The sequence below is a fragment of the Petaurus breviceps genome, unplaced genomic scaffold (assembly GCF_028583685.1).
Source record: "Petaurus breviceps papuanus isolate PSGF00001 unplaced genomic scaffold, PetGlider_PUasm1.0 41, whole genome shotgun sequence".
Taxonomy (NCBI): Eukaryota; Metazoa; Chordata; class Mammalia; order Diprotodontia; family Petauridae; genus Petaurus; species Petaurus breviceps.
In genome coordinates, this window is record NW_027186320.1 from 1,693,847 (window position 1) to 1,711,446 (window position 17,600).

At 35.8% G+C, this 17,600-nt stretch overlaps 1 pseudogene; it reads right to left on the bottom strand.

The window, feature by feature from the left end:
- Positions 1-10,841: 10,841 nt before the first annotated feature.
- Positions 10,842-12,028, bottom strand: LOC138171078 (actin, cytoplasmic 1 pseudogene; annotated as a pseudogene).
- Between the last annotated feature and the right edge of the window lie 5,572 nt (positions 12,029-17,600).

Below are 17,600 nucleotides of genomic sequence, written 5' to 3' on the forward strand. Positions count from 1 at the left end.
TTAAGGGAAGTTTTATATCCCTGAATGCATACATGAATAAATTAGAGAAAATGGAGGTCAATGAATTGGGCGTGCAATTAAAAAAGCTAGAAAAAAAGAACAAATTTAAAAAAAAAATAAAAGAAAACAGGGGCAGCTAGGTAGCACAGCAAGTAAGAGCACCAGCCCTAGTGTCAGGATGACCTGGGGGATCGAATCCGGGCTCAGACACTTAGCATCCACCCAGAAACACCTGGCTGTGTAACTTTGAGCAAGTTACTTAATCCCAATTGCTTAAAAAATAAAATAAAATAAAACACCATTTATATATCACAAAGCTGTAATTCTTATTCACTTGCCTGAAAAGTTAAGAGATGATTGTTCATTTTAAAAACAATTCCTTCATTATGCAAAAAAAAAATGTTCTCTCTAGATCTCTAAAGAAATGAGGAAAAAAATTTCTATGGTATTTAAAAGCATAATGGATTGAGAGAAAAGGTTAATTAACAAAAACAAAAAACAACCTTCCTCAGCTTCACTTATTCTATATAACAAGAAATAGTAATTTCTAAATATCTTCTTGATTTCAATTTGCAAAGACATATTCAAAGGAAAAAAAAAACCTTCAAATGATGGTTTTACTCTCTCCTGACTGGATTTTTCAAAATGGAAAATGGTAAAATTGGATCATACATATACAAATACATGTAAATTTTCATGTACATATACACATATTCATAAATGTATACCTATACACATACAATTTATATATAAATTCTTTCCTGAAGTTTGGGGTGCTCTTTCAATTTTACCATTCCTTTTCTTTAGTTCTCAAGAAATACTCCAAATGTGGCTTTTTTAAGTGAGGAAAAATGGCAGGATTGTATAAAATTGACTACCTCAATGAAGCCTCATGATAAAATACTCTTTAGTTCATAGTTATGATAATTATTCTGTATTTGGCCTAAATTTATGTTTCATTCATGTGGAAAACTTCCAGTGTGGAAACTCCAAGCAAATCCAAATACAGATCACCAACTCATTCAGAGCTTAGAACAATGAAGAATAGCAAAGGACATTTGGGTGTTGTTACCTACATAGGTTTTACCCTGCTTTAATGTGCCATGAGTAGGAATTGAACATAAATTTCCCTGGTTCCTGGATTCTATGTACTACTATAGATGGTCTCTCAGCTATTCTGATTGGGAGATAAAAATTTGAAATGAAACAGAAATATAACCCCTCCCTTTTGTATAAGCACCACCAAACAGCTGTTGAAATAGTCTAGTTTTGATCTAATTTCTCATATAACAGAAAAAAATATTATATAGGTAAAAGTCATATGATTAAATCTTAACATGAATATAATAACTTTTTTTTCTTAGAAATAAATTAGTTGTTTCAAATCACTTATCTCCTCTAATTTACCCAGTGTACTAGGTGATATTCTAAGAACATCAGTTACTGTACTTGGGTATCACCCACTTCTCACTTACAAGGGTTTGTATTCAGAGTCTAAGACTTTTGAATATCGTTTAGTAATTTAGTTCACCCAGGTATAAAAATGGAAATAACAAAATTATGGAGGAACGCCAACCATGAATTAGAAGTTTCTTATTAAACTCAGTGACACTAATATGTTCTCCTAAGTACAATTAATGGTAAAACAACTCAGTTGCACATATATACATATTCAGAAAAATGGATAATATGTGAAGAACTGTTTCAGTAAAATGGAGAAATCTGTTTCTTTGAAAGAGTGTAATGAAACTTACAGGAATAATTTTTCATCTGCCTCAGATAATTTTTAACATGAATACAATAAGTAGTAAGGTAAAAAATACATATATGTCCCCAAATGAATATTTGTATATCTAATTAGAAGAAAAATATCCCTTAAGTATTTCATGTTTATTCTATAAAGCCAATAGTATTAATTCAATACTAAATAGTCTTCAGTGGTGGAGCAGAGACAAAATGGTGGAGTAAAAGAAGGGACTTCATTGAGCTCTCCCCTAAACCCCTCCAAACACTTATAAAAATGATTCTAAACAAATTCTAGAGCTACAGAACACAGAAAATGACAGAGTGAAACAAATCTCCAGCCCAAGACAACCTGGAAGGTCGACAGGAAGGGTATATTGCACTGAGGTTGGAGTGGACAGAAATTGCTGGATGTGTCATCAGAGACAACGCTTCAGCAGGATTCAGGGGTCTGAATCAATGGCAGCTGTGTCAGTTTCCAGATTTCTCAACCCATAAATGCAAAAGACAGCATAGAAAGTCAGTGGGAAAACTCTTTGGGACCTGCATAAAAGAGGAATGTGGTCCTGCTAGGGTCCTGCCCCAGCCCCAGAGTGGCAGCAGCAGCAGCAGTGTCTGCTCCCAGAGCTCTGAGCCCATAGACAGTGGGAGATCAAAAGACTAATGCAAAATTCCTGAAGTCTCAGAGAGTAAAACCCTCCCCACTCCCACCACCACCGGAAGCAGAGTCCTACCTTGACAAGAAAAATAGGAATGGGTCACAGACTAGACTCAAAAAGGATTTTGGAAATCAAGTATGAGAAGTGGAGGAAAAATTGGGAAGAGAAATGAGAGTGATGCAAGAAATTCATGAAAAACAAGCCAACAGATTGCTAAAGGAAACCCCAAGAAGGACTGAAGAAAATAATAACTTAAAAATAGACTAACCCAAATGGCAAAAGAGGTCCAAAAAGCCAATGAGGAGAAGAATAACTTAAAAAGCATACTGTGACAAATGGAAAAAGAGGTCCAAAGTTCACTGAAGAAAATTAGAATGTCACCCTTCAAAATTAGAATGGAGCAAATACTTGACTTTATTAGAAATAAAGAAATTATAAAGCAGATCCAAAATAATGAAAAAAAATAGAAGACTGTATGAAATATCTCATTGGAAAAACCACTGACCTGGAAAATAGATCCAGGGGAGATAATTTTAAAATTCTTGAAGTACCTGAAAGTCAGCATCAAAAAAAGAGCCTAGAAATCATCTTTCAAGAAATTATCAAGGAAAACTATGTTGATATTTTAGAATCAGAGTTTAAAATAGAAATTTTAAGAATCTACCAATCACTTCTTGAAAAATATTCCAAAAGAAAAATTCCTAGGAATATAGTAACCAAATTTCAGAGTTCCCAGGTCAAGGAGAAAATATTGTAAGCAGTCAGATAGAAGCAATTTGAAAACTGTGGAAATACAATCAAGATAACATAAGAATTGAATGAGTTGGAATATATTATAAATATATATATATATATTAAATCCAAGTATCACCTGCACAGCAAAACAGTATAATACTTCAGGGGGAAAAATAGATATTCGACTGAGTAAAGGACTTTCAAGCATTCTTGATGAAAAGATCAGCACTGAATAGAAAACTGACTTTCAAATAAAAGAATCAAGAGAAGCAAGGAAAGGGAAACAGAAAGAGGAACCATAAGGGATTTATTAAAGTGGAACTGCTTGCATTACTACATAGAAAGATGACATTTGTAACTCGTGAGACATTTCTCAGTATTAGGGTAATTGGAGGACAGAAAGAGATAAATAGGTAGGTAGATAGATAGATGGATGGATGGAATGGATGGATAGATGGATGGATGGATGGATGGATGGATGGATGGATGGATGGATGGATGGATGGATGGGTGTATGGATGGATGGCACAGGGTGAGTTGAATATGAAGGGATGATATAAAAAATAAAATTAAGAGGTGAGAAAGGAATATATTGGTAGAAGCAGAAAGGGAGAGATAGAATTGGGTAAATTATTTCTCATAAAAGAGTCAAGAAAAATATTTCACAGGGGAAGAGGGGAGATTTGAAAAGGAATGAATGAACCTCACTCTCATTGGATTTAGCTTAAGGAAGGAATAACATGCACACTCAATTGGGTTTCTTACATTACTAAAGAGTGAGGGGGAAGGAGGGGAATGATAGGAGGGAGGAAAAATTGGGAGAGGGGGTAGTCGGAAGGAAACACATTTGAAAAGAGACAGGATCAAAGAAGAAAATAGAATAAGTGGTAGGCAGGATAGGATGGAGGGAAATATAGTTAGTCTTTCACAACATGACTATTATGGAAGTGTTTTGCATAGCTACACATGTATAACCTATATTGAATTGCTTGCCTTCTCAATGGGGGTGGGAGGGAGGGAAGAAGGTAGAGGATTTGGAACTCAAAGTTTTAAAAATGAATGTTAAAAAATTGTATTTACATGCAACTAGGAAATGAGATATATAGGCAATGGAAGCAATTACTATCTTGCCCTACAAGAAAGTAAGGGGGTAGAGGATAAAGAGTGGGGGTGGGGTATGATAGAATGGACGGCAGACTGGGGGAAGGGGTAATAAGAATGCATGCCATCTTGGGGTGGGGTGGGGAGAGATGGGAAGAAAAAATGGAACTCAAAATCTTGTGGAAACAAATGTTGAAAACAAAAATAAATTATCTAAAATAAACAAATCATCTTTAGTGGTCACATTTCATATTCAAAGGATAGGATAGTCTTGAATTAAGGTATATATACTAAAGTATAAATATGAAAGAAACTTTGTACTGATAGAGTAAGTTGTCACTAAACTTATTTTTTTTATTCTAACCCTTGACTGTAGGTTAGCTTCTTATAAAAACAACAAAGCTTTATTATAAATTATATTCTTATTTATCCAACAAATTTTAATATAAGTTTCAGAAAATTCCCTTTGCATATATTGATCTACATCTATTTAGGTGTAATTGAAAAGGATAGAGTTTGGATGGTTTCCTAGTTCTACAACACCAATGTTTTAATGAGATCCAATTTTAATAAGTGCAGGGAACAATTAATATCATAAGGTATTTCACAAAATGGTTTCTGTGATGAAGATGATATGGGAGGAAGGAAATTCTTTCATGATCAAATAAAAATATGTAAGACTTCTCTCATAAAACTTCATATTCTCTTGTCTTTTTGTCTGACCAGAAAACATGAGTTGTTAATTATATTATTTATCTAACAGGAGCCAGATTTTTCTTCTATTCATGTCCATTTTTCTCCATCCCAGCTGTTGAAGAAAATGGGCCATGTTAATTTATTTTCTCTAATTAATAGTTTTTTTCTGATTATATGTAAATGTAGTATTCAGCATTCACTTTTATTAGATTTTGAGTTCTCCTTACATCTCTTCCCTACCCCCCTCCTGGAGATGGCAAGTAATCTGATATAGGCTACACATGCAGTCCTATTAAATATATTTTCACATAAGTTATGTTGTGGAAGAGGAACCAGAACAAAAGGAGAAAACCACAAGAAAGAAAAACAACAACAAAAGAGAAAATAGAATACTTCATTCTGCATTCAGACTCCATAGTTATTTCTCTGGATGTGGAAAGCATTTTCAATCATGAGTCTTCTGGAATTGTTTTAGATCATGCATTGCTGAGAAGAGCTAAGTCTATCAAAGTCCATCATTGCACAAAGATGTTGTTACTGTGTACAATGTCCTTAAGGTTCTGTTGACTTCACTCAGCATCATTTCATGTAAGTCTTTACAGGTTTTTCTGAAATCTGCCTGCGCATCATTTCTAATACCACAGTAATATTCCATTACATTTATATGCCACAACTTTTTCATTCATTCCACAATTGATGGGCATCCCCACAATTTAAAATTCTTTGCTATCACAAAAATAGCTGAGATAAGAGGGGAAAGATATTCCTGATGATTTGGCAAGCTTGAATGGATGGAGGTAGGGGAGAGAGGAAGAGACTGAGAGACGGAGACAGAGACAGAGAGAGAAAATAGATTGGAGTGAATACCTTGTTTGACAGTAATATTTGGAAAGATAGGAAAAATAAGCAACTCATCAAGAATGAAATTAGAACATTTATGTCATGTTCAAATCTCTAACACAAGGGTTATACATGTATGTATCAGAGATAGAAGCCAAATATTGCCTAAAGTCCCTGAAGGGACATAATATTACATATATTGTTTAATACATTTTTATCTTTACATAAACAGTTAGCTGTCCTTCAGGAATAATAAGAAAAATGTTTCAGTGAGGTCATATTATATAAATATGGAAACTGTAATCACATATAGTTATTTAGAGAAAGGGACATTTTTAGACCAGAAATTCAAATAAGCAAACATTTATTTAGCCTCTAATTTTCCAAGATGTTATGATATTACCAGAGGCAAAGAAAATTTTAAATGACATAAGCTGTGCCTTCAAAAACATTGAATTGCAGCATGGTGGAATCAGACTCCTTTCTGGACTATCTTCATTTTCCACGCCAAATGGAATTTTGAGGGATAATCAAATATATTTCATGCCTTTGTTTTAATATCTAATGATGTTCATTTTTAGCATTCTTTTCATGTAAAGGGCCAACTAGAGAAAATAAAATATTAATATTTAGAGTTATGTTAAAATAATATAACATGTTTATATGGCATGTAAAGCTACAGTATCAAGTTAGCTCAATTCAACTCATATTGTTTCTACAATTATAGCAATATGTAGAAGTTTTAGTCAAGCTAAACAAAATGTCTACATGAATTTTGGTATTATCAGGCTAATATATCTAGATCTCTAGGAGATATTTAGTCACCAAGTTGTTCAAATATTACAGTGATAAATGGTTGTTGAAGCAATTTTGTCACAATGAATGTAAATACAGCCTTAGTTAAATTCTCATTGAAAAAAAAAAAAGATGGTGTTCCTGGGCCTTATCTTCTGTGCAGTTGAGCCAGCTTGAATTGAGCTAGCCATGACCATCAATCAACAAACATTTATGAATGATCTACTTTGCTGCTGTACTGTACTAAGTGCTAGGAATAAAAAGAAAGATAAAATAGCAATTACTTAAAACAAATTATGTGTCTACTATATGAGAGGCATCATGGCATAGGACAGAAGGCTCATTGAAGTGACTGGATGACCTTAGATTCAGGCCTTACTTCTGTCACACAATTACTGTGTGATCATGGACAAGTCACTTACCTCCTCTGTGTCTGAGGTAGTTACTTCAATAAAACTCTAAGTTGCAGATAAGATTCCACACCCAAAAATAAGGAAATTTAATCCTCAAATTAGAATTTTCCTGTACCAATCAAATCATAATCCACCAAGTCTTCCTCCTCATTCCACCACCCAACAATAAGAACAAAGCCTGGAAAACAACAATGTATGCCACTGGAGAAGAAACACTGTTTGCAGAAGGCATTATTTCTTCCCTCTTGAAGTTTTTGAGTGAACCAATACACATAGCTACAATGCATAGCATTGTATGCAAAGTGCAATTAGAGAACAGCAAATAAATGTGCTTTGTGAAGTCTAAAGGAAAAAGGTCACTACTGAAGAAAGAAATCAGGGAATGCATCATGGAGCAAGTTATGTTTGATTTAGGATTTACTTTATAATGTATATTTTCATGTTTCCTACTATAATTTAAAATATTTACTAAAGTTTTAAGAATTTGAAAGAGGAGAGATTTTAGCACAGAAATGGGTTTGTGAAAGGATCAGAGAAGTATGAATTACCAAATATGCTACCAGGTGATGCAATGGAGTCAGGAAGATGAATCTTGCTGAGTCCAAATTTAGTCTCAGACACTTCCTCATTTTATGACCCTGGCAAGTTACTTAAGTCTTTTTGCCTCAGTTCCTCTTCTGTAAAATGAACTGGAGAAGGCAATGGCAGATCATTCTAGTATCTTCACCAAGACCACCTCAAATGGGGTCATGAAGAGTTGAGCATGACTGAAATAACTGAACAACAAGGTCACTCTCCTCCAATGCACTATGGATTGTTTGCCTTAAACTAGATACTGTTGATCTAAGGTTCATACCTCATTAATTTGGTTGATAGATTTCATGTACATATGTGAACTTTAGTATAAAAAATAAGTCTAGCTAAAATTGAGCATTTTGTTCAAATAGGAACTTTAAAAAATCATTTGAAGAAGGGGTTCATAGACTTCTGCAGATTGGCAAAGGCATCTGTGGCACAAGACAAGTCAAGAACCCTTGTCTTAATCATATCTAAAATACACCATTATTCATGCTGGTCGATTTAATTCCTTTAAATGAGCCAATGATTATGAAACAATCTCCATTAGAAGCATTATCGCATAAGGTCTCCCTTTGAATGGACTGCAGGAAAATGAAGCCTTAAGTTTTGTTGAAGCAAAATTCAACTGCACCATGATACTTGTACCCTATTCAAGCAACCTATATCATTTATTAAATTTGGATTATGTGCCAGGAATTGTTAGGCACTGAAAATTAAAACAAAACAAAACAAAAGTAAAGCAGCCTCTGTCCTCAAGATATTTACATTTTAAGAACAATTGCTGGATTTTCATTGTTACCAGGTACAGGTTGCAACAGCAGCAGTGATCCAGAGATTTTGAGAAAATTCACAGAAAATCTGAGTACAAGAAAATATCTTGATCCATATGTAACCATTACATGATCAAAACAAAAACTTATGTTTGGGCATAACATTGGTTTAATACCCAAGCTCATTACTAAGCAGCAATCTAAATACATCCACCAATCAGTAGTGATGCACTCTCTAGCTCCTCCTCCCTTTATATGTTTTCTATTATTGCCACAGGGATTGGGGAAAGGGTATAAAGCCAAGCACTAGCAGTTCTCCTGAGGACAGCTGCTGTGAAGAGCTTTAAGGTTCGGATCACATAGTATAGTGAACTCTCTATTTATTCAACAATGAGCTGAAGGAAAAAATTCCCAGAAACCAAAGTACAATATTCACAGCAATATAACATAGCAACCTATTGCTAAAGTGGCCAAATATTCTTAAACAAAAGATACTGTTTAGTACATCACAATCTGAATCAATCAATAGAAAGTTCCTATCTAAAGTCTCCTTTCATCTTGATTGGAGACTGGCTTCCAATCATCCTTATCTCAATCATCCTTAAGAAGCAATCATCCTTAAGGAGTACAAAGTACAAAGGACTCCCACCCCTAAGTCAAAATAAGTCATAATCTTGTCATTCAGCATTAAGTATCCAAGTAAAAGTACTTTCATCTTGACTTCATGCTGACTTCCAAACTCCATGGTTCCTCTTCTATACTCCCAGCTCTTGCCTGAATCCACCCAATTGTCACCTAGATTCACAGGTTGCAGCTCCAAGCTCCTGGTCCAACTCCATACATCAAGCTTATCAGAGTTACAACAATACTCACATACATTCCCAGAACCATCTTTCTGCCAGTGAAATGAACACAGACCAACAGACAGAACTTCTATCTGAGAAATTAATATAAATCTTTAGTAAAGTCCCTGGACCTCTGAAAACATCAGTAAAACCATCCTTCAGGAATTCTGTAAATAGATGGCAGGAAAGTAAGTCCTCTTTCAGGGCTTCTGAACCAGCAGTAAGGTCCCAGCTTATGATTAGGCTTTTATATTCTCTTTTGGCAAGTTCCTCCCACTGTGTGCTTCACAGGTTCTGTTTCTAACAAAGACTTGATATAATCATAGGCAAGGCTCAAAGTCACTTGAATAGCCGAAACAAGTATCTAAGTATTTGAATAACTGAAATAAGGAGCTAAGTACTCCTTAGCTTGCCATTACACAGTGCTATATTGTGGGGATCCACTGAAACGTAGTCCATCTTCCTCCTGCCCCTCCCTGTTGGAAGATTACCCCTGTTTGTAGGTAGTCATGATGACTGATGAAAGTATTACCTATAATCAATCTGGAGATGCTTGGCCTCTTCTTTTATGGGAGTGGTACAGGGTTCCCCAGGAAGGAGAACTCTGGACCTTACAGATACCCACTTTTAGATTCCAAAGCATAATGAATAGAATTAGCTTAAAGTGAAATATAAGCTTTTTTTAATGTAACATTTAAATCAGATTTTCCAGAACACTTACATGTAGCCATATTTTTTTTCCATTAAGCAAAATACATCTGGGAGCGTGGGGAGGGGGAGGGATTTGCACAGGCCACATTTTTAAAATGTGTTTGTATTAAACCTGAATTTGACCACTTCTTTTTACTCAGATATTCATTACACACACACACACACACACACACACACACACACACACACACACAGACTGAGTGCATACGTATATGTGAGTATGAAAATGTATGCATTTTCCAACACTGAATTGTAAATCAAACTTATAAATGTTTCCAGTATATAAGGTAAATGTATCTCATTTTGTCATCTTTGATTGCATTTCAGGTTTCAGTATCTAACATGATCTTTTTTTTTTCTTTAACATGTACACTTTTATTTGAACTAGTCTTAAGTCAGTGTATAGGTAAAGCTCCTCCCCTCCCCTAAGTTCTGGCACCAATCTCAAAACTCGCAGGGGGACTATAAAAGTCCTCATTCACATCTATGTTGGGGACAGGGAGGGAATTTAGGGAGCCATACCATATGGCTGACAATTAAAAATAAAAAGGAACAAGTATTAAGGTGGAAGATACAAAAGTTTTGTTTGTTTTTTTAAGAATTACATAATTTACACTTAAAGCAATACTAGTACCTCCTCCTCTCCCCTCCCCATCGGGATCTGTTACATCACTCCTTGACAGCCTTCACAGAGGGCTGTAACTCTGTCACAATACATTAGATGGTATTTGGAATGACTATTAAAAAAACAACAACAACAAATATACAATCAGAGTCCTGATGATGCCCTGGAGAACTTTGGAGATGTTTGCCTTCAATATACCTAGACTTCTCATCACCTTTACCATTCCAGTTTTTAAATCCTGAGTCAAGTGCAAAAAAAAAAAAAAACCCACAAAAACAAATAAAGCCATGCCAATCTCATCTCTCTTTTTTGGGCAATTATCATGTTGTCATGTCATACCCTTCGACAAAAATAAATAAATAAGCCCACAAACTGTCCATTTAGAAGCATTTGTGGTGGACAATGGAGGACCCAGATTCATCATACTCCTGCTTGCTTATGCACATCTGCTGGAAGGTGGAAAGAGACTCCAGGATGGAGCCTCCAATCCAGACAGAGTATTTGTACTCAGGTTGGACAATGATCTTGATTTTCATTGTGCTGTAATCTCCTTCGGCATCCTGTTGGCAATGCCTGGGTACATGGTGGTACCACCTGACAACATGGTGTTGGCATACAAATCCTTACGAATGTCAGCATCACACTTCATCATTGAGTTGAAGATAGTTTCATGGATTCCACAGGATTCCATACCTAAGAAAGATGGTTGGAAGAGAGCTTCTGGGCACCGGAACCTCTTGTTTCCAATGGTGATAACCTGACCATCAGGGATCTCATAGCTCTTTTCCAGAGAGGAGCTGGATGCAGCAGTGGCCATCTCCTGCTCAAAGTCTAGGGTAACATAACACAGCTTCTCCTTGATGTCACGCACGATTTCCCTCTCAGCTGTGGTGGTGAAACTGTACCGTGTCTCAGTCAGGATCTTCTTGAGGTAGTCCATCAGATCACGGCCAGAAAGATCCAGATGGAGGATGGAGTGGGGAAGGGCATAATCTTCATAGATGGGCAAAGTGTGGGTCACACCATCACCGGAGTCCATCACAATACCAGTGATACAACCAGAGGCATACAGGGACAGCACAGCCTGAATGGCAATGTACATGGCTGGGGTACTGAAGGTCTCAAACATAATCTGAGTCATCTTTTCTCTGTTGGCTTTGAGTTTCAGGGGGGCTTCTGTGAGCAGCACAGGGTGCTCTTCAGGGGCCACACGGAGCTCGTTGTAGAAAGTATGATGCCAGATCTTCTCCATATCATCCCATTTGGTGACAATACTATGTTCAATGGGGTACTTAAGGGTCAGAATACCTCTCTTGCTCTGGGCCTCATCCCTCACATAGCTGTCTTTCTGTCCTATACCCACCATCACACCCTGATGTCTGGGGCGCCCAACGATGGAAGGGAAGACAGTCCGAGGGGCATCGTCTCCTGCAAAGCCAACTTTGAACATTCCAGAGCCATTGTCAACAAGAGCAGCAATATCATCATCCATGGCGAACTTTGAAATGGCAAGTTTAAACCCTTAAGAGAAGAGAGGAGGTGGTGCCACACCTGGAGGCAGGGGGGAGGCAAGTTCACGCTGGGTAGAAGAGCTCACAGCTCCTAACATGATCTTTTAATCATTCTCACCTCCACCAACCCTTAAAGTATATAACTGTTGCTAAGATTTTCAGATGAAAAACAACATTTTTTCTCGTTCAACATCTTCAGAGAGTTTAAATGAAGAGAATACATAGGAGGCACTTAGCAAAGAAAACATACCAACAAACTAAACTGCAGTCAAATTTGGGATGTTTACATAGCATTTGTTTCCATATATCGCTTCAGTATTCTACAGTGTTACCATAACTTATCAGTGGGGAGTCATTAGCAGTGTGTGAAATGCTAGAAGTAAAAGTGTTTCAGAACTATGATAGATGCAACATTTATTTTTGTTTCCTTTTAGGCTAAAGTGAGAACTCCGGTAGTAATATATGCAACTATAAAACAGAAACCTTTGTAACTAAATCCCTACCTCTCAATTCAATGAGAGATAAATTGTGTGCTTGAGTATAGCTATTTTCTCATTTTAAGTTAAACCAGAGTAAGTTAATGTACTTTTCTAAAACAACAAAAAAAAGACTTCTCAGCAAGTTTTCAGTTTTAGATGTTATAAGAAAACTAGTCATCACTGCATTTTCTTGCATGTGAAAGTTAACCCCATAAAGATAAAACAAATTAGGCAGTTAAGTGCTCCAGTGGGTAGAGTAGGTTGTTGGACCTAGTATTAGGAAGATCTGAGTTTGAATTCTGACTCAAATACTTCCTAGTTTTGTGACTCATGGCAAGTCATTTAACTGCTCCAACCTCAGTTTTCACATCAATAATATGGGAAAAAGAAGAGTACATACCTCACAGGGTTGCTGTGAGCATGAAATGATATAATATAAGTAAAGTACCTTATATATTATTTGCATGTGATCAGAAAACTAGTGATGAGTGAATTTTATTATGTGTAAAAGGTAACATGAAAAGGAAACAAGTTACACAGCTAGATAGTTAATGCTAACTATCATGATCATCAAACACCTTATCTATCAATTTCTATAATACACTATTTCTGATTTCTCCCACTAAAATTATATTCTCATGCTTCATGGAGATATGGAGAAGATTTCTGTGTTTTCGCATGCTATTCAAGAAGGTAAATATTGGCAAGACCTACCAAGATGGAAAGACCTTTAGTACAGGTCCAGCTTTTGATGCCATATCAAAGATCCTAAGCATCAGAATGCTGTCTACCTGCTCATCACTTATTTTTGTCATAATAATTCAACCTGTTTACCAAGGGATGGAGTGATTGCAATGTTCATCCAGGAAGGGAATATCTTTATTTATGAAAACATAAGCCCTATTGATTTAAAATAAGCAAACTTTATATTTATGACATATTATTAATCATAAATAGAATAAAACTATATACTATGGCTATTTAGTATATCTTAAACACTCTCAGGAAATACATTTTTGTATGTATTAATTTGCATATGTAGGTAAGCTAAGTGTTCTAAATTGAGTATATGAAATTGGATGAAGTAATTACATAAATGTACTTTGACACCTTAGCAGAACAAAGGATGTGTTATGGGCTATGGCAAATATCTAGTTTGACTGAATGCAATCTTGAATACTTTGTGTTATCAGGATCAGCAAGGCAAAACTTACCAATATCATCAGTGTTTTAAACTGGTCATAGATATGAAAATTCTTTGTAGTAATAAGAAATACTACATAATAGTTTTCATTGTATTTGTTTTAGTGTTTTAATTCCTTTTCCCTTTAGCATTTTTTATGTCATAAATTTTGAATTGGTAAAAACTTATTAAGTCATATATTATGAATCCCTCACTTTATATATGATAAACCTCAGGCACAGATAGGTTAAGGGATTTTCCAGGGATCACACAGGAACTAAGCAGTGCTGAAACCCAAATCTGGGTCCTCTGACTCCAAACCAATATATTGTATCAGTTCAGATTTTGAAAAAAAAAATAGAAGAAATTTTGAAAACAGGTTTTGAAACCATACTGAATGGTTGTATTAATAAATAATATAGTCCTCTGACCTCTATCATTTAAGTGTGTATGTGCAATAAAGCATGTTTAAATATATTAATATGCAAAATATTTTCAACTTTAAAGAATAATGCATCATATCGGCATAGTGATTTGAAGCCTTCAAAATGTTTCTACATGTTACCTTACAATAATTCTATCAGGGAGGCTGGATATATAATGCTATTCTAATTTATTTATGGGGGGAAAAAGTGGAAAGATTAAGAATTATAGATACCATATTATTCACTCCCTTGCCTTATATTGTTCTGAACCATTTTACATTTAGAGCCTTACAGCAAAGATAATATACCCAAAGTCTTTCTCGTTTGTCAATTCTAACTTCAAAATATCACTTATTTATATCTCCTATGACTTCATTGTAATCCATATCTTCATTATCTCATATCTGAATTATTTCAGTAACCTCCTAATTGGTCTCTGTGCCTATTGTCTCTCTCCTCTCTAAGGCTTGGAGATGAGAAACAGGATGTTATGTACTATATGAAAAATAGCAAGTTGGTCAATTTGACTGAAATAGGAAGGAGAGTACTGTGCAATAAGCCTGGAAAAAGTAGACTGAAGTCTTATTATGAAGGAATTTCAATGTCAAATAAAAATTTGTCTTTTGTCTTCAAAAAATTAATAAGCCACTGTGAACATGGGAGTGACCTAGTGATAAGTACTTAGTAGTATTTAGGTGATGAGTTTAGGGATGTAAGTTTAGCTACATTAAATTTGAAAGGAAAGAAAATGGAAGAAGCAAGATCAACTAACATGCCACTCTGCGTGAGTGCTGATAAGGGCCTGACTAAATATGGTGGCCATGTGCATGTAGAGAATAAAAAAGAAGCAAAAGATTTTGAGGAGGACTTAATAAGACTTGAGACATAAATGGATATGGAAGGTGTGGGCAATAGAAAATTTGAGGATGATTCAGAATTTTTATAAATTAAATTTTTGTTTCTTATTTGACAAATATTTTGTTGATTTATCCCCTCAATTTACTGTCCTTTAATGTGAATGAAATAAAGAAAGGAAGATACATCAAAGTCTCAATATGCAGTTGTATAGCTTCCCCCCAAAAGATTATTACATTACACATGTCTAAAAACATGTTTCTTTCTGCATTTTAATTCTCTTAATTACCTCTCTGTTAGGAGGTAAGTAGTAGATTTCATCTTCAGGTTTTGTTTTTGCTTTGCAGGTGGAGTGGAGGCTATTTGTTTATCTGTGTATCTTTTAAAGTTGTTTTAGGGGACTCAGTTCCAGGGATCAAGATCAAGGGGGCAGAGTGAGGAGTAAATCACTATAACTCTCCCATATCTACCTCCAAATAACCATAAAATAGCACCCCCAAAGAAATGCTGGAATAGAAAAACCAGCAAAACGATAGGGTGAAACAGTCTTTAAGCCTAATAGACTCGGAAGATCAGCAAGAAAAATCCATCTTACTTTGGTATAAGCACAACACAGTCCAGGACAGGAAGTGTCCCAGCAATCCAGCAGCAAGTCCCACCTCATTGAATCAGATCCTGGGCCACAGTGTAGTGGAACAGGTAAATGCCACCACAAGGACCCCTTATGTGCTTTAGCTCTCTAGTGGCCAGACCACCCTATGCTTCAGCATAGCCCAGGTCAGTCCCATATCTTCTGTTGCCACAATTACAAATACTTTAGGGCAGCCCAGAGCAAACAGGCATCCTCCAGGGGCCAAAACTCCAAGTGCTTCAGTGTAGCCTCAGGGAAATGCAGAAAAACTCCACCTGGCTCAGCACACAAGAGATACCACCACTAGGAAAACAGCTCAGCACCAGGTAAGCTACTAGTGCCCTATAGTCTCCAGCTACCTGAGGACCCAGCACACAGTGACCAAGCCCCTAAACTTCAGTGTAAGATGCTTGGGACAGTGCCCCCTGTGGTCTAGCAGGAGAATTCAACTTCAAAAGCCAGGAAATAGATAAATAAGATGAACAAGGAGCAAAAATGAACATTGATCATAGAAAATTACTATGGTGACAGGGAAGATCAAACACAAGCTCAGAAGAGGACAACATTGCCAGTAACCCTACATCAAAAACCTCAAAGGGGAATATGAATTGATCCTAAGCCCAAAAAGCTTTCTTAGAAGAGCTAAAAAATAATTTTTTAAAAGTCAGTTAAGAGAGGTAGAGAAAAAATGGGGAAAAGAAATGAGAGGTATACAAGAGAGAGTTAACAGCTTGGAAAAGGAGGGACAAAAATTGACTGAAGAAAACAATTCTTAAAAAAAGAAAACAATTTGGCAAATGGGTGGGGGGGGGAGGCCAAAAGAAACAACACCTTACAAAGCAGAATAAATAAATACATAGATGAATAGATAAAAAAAAAAAACAAATAAATAAATAAATAAAAAGAGAATGTAACAAGTGGGAGGTGGGATAGGATGGAGGAAAATATTGTCAGTCTTTCACAATATATTCATTATGGAAATGTTTTGTATAGCTACACATGTATAACCTAAATTGAACTGCTTATCTTCACAGTAAGGGTGGGTGATGACAGAGGAAGGGAGAGAATCTGGAATTCAAAGTTTTAAAATCAAATGTTTAAAAATAGATATAGTATTATTATCATTATTTTACCTGTAACTGGGAAATAAGATATACAGACACTGGGGCCTAGAGATCCACTATGCCCTACTGGAAAGTTGGAGGGGAGATGTGGGAAGATATGGGAGAGAGTAGACTGGGGAAGGGCATATTCAGTGGGATCACTGTTTTGGAGTGGTGGGTAAGGGAAAAATGTGGAGAAAATTTGGAACTCAAAACCTTGTGGAAATGAATGATATAAACTAAAAAATAAAAAAGATTAAAAAAAAAAGATGTGATGGAAAATACTATCCATATCCAGAGAAAGAACTATGGAGTCTGAATGCAGATTAAATCACTCTATTTTCTCTTTTTAATTTTTTTTCTTTTTATTCATTATAGTTTTTTTCTCTTTTGTTCAGATTCTATTTTAACAACATGAGAAATGTGGAAATATTTTTAATTTGAGTGCACATATATAGCCTATGTCATATTGCAGGCCATCTTTTGGAAGGGGGAGGGTAAAGAAGGGGAAACAAATTTGCAAATGAAAATCTTATAAAAGTGAGTGTTGAAAGCTTTAAAAAAAGAAACAAATAAATAATAAAAAAAAAAAAAAAACAGAAAACTCCATCCCACTTAGGTAAAAGTGAGTGTATTCCAGGACTGTAAGTATTCCAGCAAACCAGCAAAAAGCCCCACCTCAGGCAACCAGTGGGAGATCCTGAGCCCCAGTTTACTGGAGCAGGCAAAAGCCAACACCAGGACTACCCACATGCTTTAGTGTATCCCTGGGAACCAGCAGACTCCAGCTTTGAGGATCACCATCTGCTTCAGTGCAGCTACCCCATGTTTCCCCAATAATAAGACCTATCCCGAAAATAAGCCCTCCCCTTACTGTGTAAGATTCCTCTAAAATAAGCCC